Source organism: Triplophysa dalaica, chromosome 8, assembly GCF_015846415.1.
Source record: "Triplophysa dalaica isolate WHDGS20190420 chromosome 8, ASM1584641v1, whole genome shotgun sequence".
Lineage (NCBI taxonomy): Eukaryota > Metazoa > Chordata > Actinopteri > Cypriniformes > Nemacheilidae > Triplophysa > Triplophysa dalaica.
The window spans coordinates 8,080,652-8,087,626 of record NC_079549.1 but is presented as its reverse complement, the minus strand read 5'-3'; positions in this window follow the sequence as shown (position 1 = coordinate 8,087,626).

Here is a 6,975-nt window from a genome sequence, read left to right as displayed (position 1 = left end):
AATCTCAGAGGGTTCCAGATGCCAAATGTTATATCTTCATTTGCTGGAGCAAGCAAAGTGAGATATTCAGAGTTCATCTGAAGTGATCTAACCAATACACATCTGACTGATTCAGATATCTCAGGTGGTTCTTCACAGTGTTAACCAATCAGGTTTCGCATAACATCACCTTTTTGTTAGCCCGTCCCCTTCTTATCTGCCACGATTATATTTCGCTCATGCCCAGATGGCATATTTATATTGCGCTCGCTTACAGTTATGTGTCAGGGTTGTGAAACAGGCAGATTCAAAAGCGGGTACAATAGGTTTATTGAGAGTAGACACACAGAGTCTCGAACTGGGAACAGCAGGCAGACGTGCACTGTGAGATTCAGAAGAGTCTTGAGCTGGGATCAGCAGGCAAACGTGCACAGTGAGATTCAGAAGAGTCTTGAACTGGGAACAGATGGCACTTGCACTGGGGAGAGTCGGCAGACCACAGATGAGCTGGCAGCCGGGAAACCAGAGTAATTCCTAAAAAGAAAAATCACAAAATAAACATTAATTTGATTGATCGTGTACTATGATTTTTTCCCATATAAACTTGTTGTGAAAATCTGATACTGTGAAAGCCTTAATGCAGATGTTCAGAGCGATTACAACTCACCATTGTCATTATGATCAGGTTGTGTCATTGGCTCCTCTTCTGAATCCCCCTCTCCTAGAAACGGCTCCTAAATCTTCTTAGCCTGACCCTTCCCCTGAGAGTTGAAATCCCTTATGAGATCGGGGTCCAGGATACCTCTAGCCGGAACCTAGGAGCGCTCCTTGGGACCATGCCCTTCCTAGTCGACCAGGTACTGTATGGAGCTCTTAACCCTGCGTGAGTCCAGGATGCGGTGGACCGTATAAGCCGGCTGACCCCCAACAATGCATGGCGGAGGTTTATCTGGGGGACAGAAAGGAGAACAGAGAACAGGTTTGAGGAGAGAGACATGGAATGTGGGATTTATACGGAGAGACCTTGGTAATTGTAGCCGGTAAGTGATAGGGTTTACTCTCCTAGCAATTTTGAAGGGCCCAATGAATCTTTGGGCCAACTTCCGGGACTCGACTCTGAGGGGAAGGTTCTTAGTCGAGAGCCATACTTTTTGTCCCTGTCGAAGACTCGGGGCAAGACGGCGCCTGCGGTTTGCTTGCCTCTGGAATTGCTAGACTGCCTTGAATAGTCCCTGGTGGGCCCTAGACCACGTCTGGCGATTATGGCGATACAAATCTCTGGGCAGAGGGAACCCCAACATCAGCCTCTTGGTCAGGGAACGGAGCGGGAGGATAGTCGAATTGGCACTCGAAAGGGGAGTGATATATTGAGCCCAGGAAGAAGGATTCCTAGTGGTCATACACCTCAACATAGTCTCTAGATCCTGGTTAACCCTCTCCGTCTGACCGTTGGAGTCTGGGTGGAAGCCTGATGAAAGCCTTACAGCAACTCCAATAGGTGGCAGAATGCCCGCCAGAAGCGGGATGAGAACTGAGGACCTCGGTCCGAAACGATATCCTGTGGGATACCAAATATTCAGAAGACGTGAGTGCTGATCAACTCTGCGGTCTCTCGGGCAGAAGGCAACTTGGGTAAAGGAATGAACCTCGCAGCTTTGGAGAAACTATCCACAATCACCATAATAGTTGTGTTGCCTTGGGACGGAGGAAGACCGGTAACAAAGTCCATAGAGAGGAGGGACCAGGGCCTCTTGGGAATGGGTAAAGGGTGTAGCAGCCCATACGGTGCCTGGTGCGTAACCTTCCCCTGATTACAGGGAGCACAAGCGCTGACAAAACCCTTAACGTCTTGCTTGCTGGTAGGCCACCAAAACCTCCTCTGGAGGAACTCGAGAGTGCGATTAGTTCCTGGGTGACAGGTCAGGCGAGAGGAATGACCCCACTGGAGAACCTGAGCGTGTTGTGAATTTTCTTTGCGTGTTCTGAGGAATTATTCTGGAGTCTCGAGTTTTGATACAAAAACCACTTTATTAATGGAGTAGGATTGCAATGTCACTCTCTTCTCCCTTTTTGGAGAAGCCCTTATATAGTGTGCTTAACACACACACATTCTCACACACACATCCTCTGAGACCCCCAATTTAATTTAAAACAGATGTGTTTTCCTCCCCCAGTTTACCTAGGGTACTTTGTGTCAACTAGCATTTGGCCCCCAAGATAAGAAACTCTTAAAATGATTTTATAATAGTAAACAATTGTAGACATTATTCTTCTATATTTTAGCAAAAAATATCTTCTACATTTCCCCCTTTGGTATGTTATTTACGTACCATTTCCCAGAATACTGTTTCATGATATAAGTCACAATGTCTATCTAATGACTAAGTAGTCAGAATTTTCTATTACCAATAACCAATCATGCCACAGCATTCTGGAGTATCAGAACCAAACATCTCCCTCCTCCATTGACAGGAAGGAAGTAAAAGATTATGATACTATAAGATTATAGGTTACAAAAACTTGTTTAAAGCATGTGCGTGCATAAGTTCTGCACGCAGGGGTGAATGATGTGAGAATGCGGCAGTCGGAGATCCTGAAGAGGGATTTCAGGAGTCTGGTCGATACTGTTCGCAACGCATCGCCCACGGCGAGGATCATCGTATCATTCCTACTTACCGACGAGGGAACGAAAAGTTCAGTAGACTATTTACGCTTAATAATTGGTTAAAGTCATGGTGTATTGAACAGAAGCTGCTCTTTGTAAATAATTTTGATCTGTTCTGGGAGCGACCAAGGCTCTTCCGCCCCGATGGGCTGCACCCCAGCAGCATTGGAGCGGAAATTCTGTCTCACAACATCTCAAAGACGCTACGCACCATTTGACTAGTAAGTACAAATTTTAACCATAGTCTGTGTTCTTCTCACCCAACTGTTAAGAATGTTACAGTTAAGAATGTAACTGCTTTCAAATGCATAGAGACTGTGTCTGTCCCCCGAATAATACAACCAAATAATAATTTATTTAAAAGTATGAGAAAAAATCTTATCATGATTAAACCAAAAGACAATATATTTAATGAACAAAACCAACACCTAAAGTTTGGGCTGCTTAATATTAGATCACTAAATCCAAAGGCAGTTATTGTAAATGAAATGATCACAGACAACAGTTTTGATATACTTTGCCTTACTGAAACCTGGCTTAAGCCAAATGATTACTTCGGTCTAAATGCGTCTACTCCACCAAGTTACGGTTATATTCATGAGCCACGTCCGGTTAGACGAGGTGGTGGTGTCGCAACAATCTTTAGAGACTTTCTTACCGTTACTCGGAGAACAATGCAGACATTTAAATCATTTGAAGTGCTTGCACGTAGATATTGCTAACGATCCATTAGCTGTGGCGTTTAAAGAACTACTAGACTCTTGTGGTGTAACACAATACATCAATAGACCTACTCATCGTCTTAATCATACCCTAGACTTGATTATATCTCACGGAGCCGATCTAACCAATGTCGATATTATACCTCAAAGCGACGATGTTTCCGATCACCATCTTATAACATGTGCACTGCAGAAATCAGTTGTATATCTCGTTATCGACAAGGTAGAACAATCACCTCAACTACTAAAGATAGTTTCGTAAAGAACTTGCCAGATCTGACTCCTCTAATAACCTTTCCAACTAATATAGAATCGCTCGATGACATGACCAGCAACATGGGCACTAGTTTCTCTAATACATTAGAAGCGGTCGCACCTATGAAGTCAAAAAGGATAAATGAAAAGATCATAGCGCCATGGTATAATAACACCACTTGCGCCTTAAAAAGAGAAACGCGTAAACTGGAGCACAAATGGAAACAAACCCAATTAGAGGTCTTTAAAATTGCATGGAAAGAGAGTGCAAACTGTTACAAAAAGGCACTAAAAGCGGCAAAAGCAGAGCACTTCCATAACCTCATAGAAAATAACAAAAACAATCCAAGGTTTTTATTTTGTACAATTGCTAAACTAACAAACAAACACACTCCACCTGACCTGGGTATTCCGCCTCACCTTGGTAGCAATGAATTCATGAAGTTTTTTTACTGAGAAAATCGAAATAATATGAGACAACATAGTTAAAACCAAACCTCCAAGTGTGTCGGAAGAATTAGTTTCAACCGTCACCCAAAAAGAAAAGCTAGAGTGTTTTTCTCCTATAAATCAGGAAGATTTAATTAAAATAATTGCAACATCCAAACCGACGACATGCTTATTAGACCCCATTCCGACTACTTTATTAATAGTTACTACCTGCTGTAATTGAGCCCATTTGTAACATAATCAACTCGTCAATTAATCTAGGACATGTCCAAGGGCCCTTTAAGATGGCTGTAATCAAGCTTCTCATCAAAAAACCAAATTTAGACCCCAATGAACTTGTAAGCTGAAGACCAATTTCAAATCTACCGTACTTGTCTAAAATACTAGAAAAAGTAGTGTCAACTCAACTGTGTACCTTCCTACAAAATAATGACATGAACGAAAAGTTTCAGTCTGGCTTTAGACCGCATCACAGCACTGAAACTGCGCTCGTTAGAATTACAAATGACCTCCTTATTGCTTCAGATAAAGCTAACATCTCACTCTTAGTCCTGCTTGACCTTAGTTCTGCTTTCGATACTGTAGACCATAAAATACTACTAGATCGTTTACACAGTTATATTGGTATTCAGGGACAGGCACTGCAATGGTTCAGATCTTACTTAACAGACCGATATCAATACCTCCATTTAAATGGGAAATCATCAAATCTTACGCAAGTTACGGATTACCTCAGGGATCGGTTTTAGGACCCTTACTTTTCTCCATATACATGCTGCCCCTCGGCAACATTATTAGAAAAAATGGAATTAGCTTCCACTTTTATGCAGATGATACTCAGCTATATATCTCATCAAGACCAGATGATTCCTTTAAGCTATCCAAACTGGCAGAGTGCATCGAGGACATAAAACATTGGATGACTAGTAATTTCCTCCTTTTAAACTCTAGCAAAACAGAAATATTACTTATAGCACCAAAATCAAGTAAACAGAATATCTCCGACTACAGCCTGCAAATTGAAAGCTGCACTGTTGCTTGTCTATAAATACTCTTGCCTGGGCTTCGGCCGTAATTCTGGTCCTCGCTTCCCCCCATATTTTGCGTCCATCTTGTTTAACACCGGATTTAAATCACCAGCGGTCCATGAATGAAGTGTGTTCCTATTGACATTATCCCTACACTGTGTTCACTGCTCTCTACTCTACAAATTTGCAGTGTCTTCATTTACAGACAAAACCTACTACGGAAGTTTGAAGGGCTATTTAACCGAATTGAGTAACGTTAGTAACTACTAACGTTACTCAATTCGGTTAAATAGCCCTTCAAACTTCCGTAGTAGGTTTTGTGTGCACTTCAATGCCCTTTATGTCCAAGTCGCAGGGCTTTTACATGCAAAGTAGACAATCTCTGAAGCGGTAAGAGACGCATACAAAATATGCAGAGGGTGGACGTGAGGACCAGAATTAAGAACCACAACAGCTCGGCGGCTGGGTCAATGACAAATAAGAAAATGTCAGGTGGTGCGACCATATATTAATTTAAAATAATATACATTTTATGTATTTAGCACTGAGTATTTTTCCCCTCATATATAAGAAATTTAACATAAAATCATGCCAAAATATTATATTAAGAATTTTATTGAGAAAATTAACATTTATTTCTCAGTTTTTTTCTCTGTTTGTATGTTCGGACGGTCGCACCACCTGACATTTTTGGTCTTTCAAACACCAAAACTCAAAAAATCTATTGAATTTCAATAAAATGAAAAGGGTTTCTTATAAAGGACATATTGTAGATCCATTTGATATATGACATGCATTTATTCAAATTCTTTTTAGGAAAATAATGAATTTGGACACAAAAAATACATGTCACGTCATTGACCCGGCTACCAGTCAAACCATTGTCTTGCCTTGTACGTGACACTTCGTTCAAGGGGGATAAAAAGTTTCTGTTGAGAAAAGTCTACATTAACACTACAAGAAGTTAAATGCTGTGTAACCGTTATCTTTAGCAGTCTACTCTTTTTGTAATTTATCAAAAAAAAAGATACAGAATATTGTGCGCACCCCCCTTCGCAGCGTCCAAATGAAACTCTTGGTGCAAAAGTCAAGATGCTACGCTAGTGCGCACAACAGGTGACACAATTAAACCGAAAACTTTGAAAACAGAGGGGAGCACTGATTGGTCGATCAAGCAGAGTAACAAATCAACAATTACTTATTTTTTATTTTAATTAATCAAAAGTATGAGGGGGCCGTACATATAAATGAGGGAGCATAGGCCCCCTCGAGGCTACGCTACTGGTTTACGTACAAACACAGTGTAAAAACACTTTCATCATCATCATCATCAAGATAAAGAGAGAGAGACTTGGTTACACTACTGATAAGTTATCATCTGTTATTTCATCTTACTGGTCACTCACCTGTTTCGCTTTACCGATCCATTCTGCAAATTAAAACATCTAAACCATTCTGTCTGCTTCGTCCTGCCAAACCTGACAAGTAGAAAGAGCATTTTATTTTTTTAAAACTCAGCTGACTGAATGTCGAAATTAAATGTTGATAAATATCTACCAAAGACGATGCAGGTAGGCAAGTGGAGGAGGGTGGAGAAGCGTCACAGTCAGAGGGGTCATCATCCTCAGGTCCGAATGGAGGAACATCCATCAGGACTCTAATCAGTTGGATGAAATTCGACCATCTGTAGTAATAGTTCATAGTTTATAACAACAAGTAAAGTAATGAGTAAATAACTATAAAATATTTTTACAGAATGTTAGACTATTCACTTTTGTGTTGTCATTATACGTGTTTGGGTAGAATATTTGCATGTGCGCACTTGCGCACAACGTTTGTATATTTTAACCACCTCCGAGGAACGTGGAGGTCTCGA